Source organism: Brassica oleracea, chromosome C4 (assembly GCF_000695525.1).
Source record: "Brassica oleracea var. oleracea cultivar TO1000 chromosome C4, BOL, whole genome shotgun sequence".
NCBI classification, from domain to species: Eukaryota; Viridiplantae; Streptophyta; class Magnoliopsida; order Brassicales; family Brassicaceae; genus Brassica; species Brassica oleracea.
Window position 1 is genome coordinate 4,632,423 of NC_027751.1, and position 448 is coordinate 4,632,870.

A 448-nucleotide genomic window follows, 5' to 3' on the forward strand; every position below is an offset into this window, starting at 1 on the left:
GAATGAATACGGGTCATAAACCAGACATATACCATCCTAAGAGATTTTGAATAAACCACCACATACATATGTGACGTCTAGGATGGAACCTCAGAAGAGGATAAGAAAAAGATTGGGAATATATGTTGGATAGGAACATGTCTTTCTCCCACGTTTTTTAAGAGACCTTGTGCCAAATATGGGTGATCGAATTATGGCCAGGTACACGGATCGCATGACTGATGAATCCGACTATCCAACATCAGGGGGAGAAAGAAATAAGCTGGTAAAAGAGAACAAGTGAAATAAAATGGTATTTATCATCATTGTCTTGGCAAGATCCTCTGACTAGAAAATATGGTTTAAGACGTCCAAAGAATGTGATCAAATGATACAAAAGCTAGCAGAAAGAAGCCAATGAAGCTAAAAATGATAAGGAGGAATCCAAGGAAGCCGTGTGGAAATATAT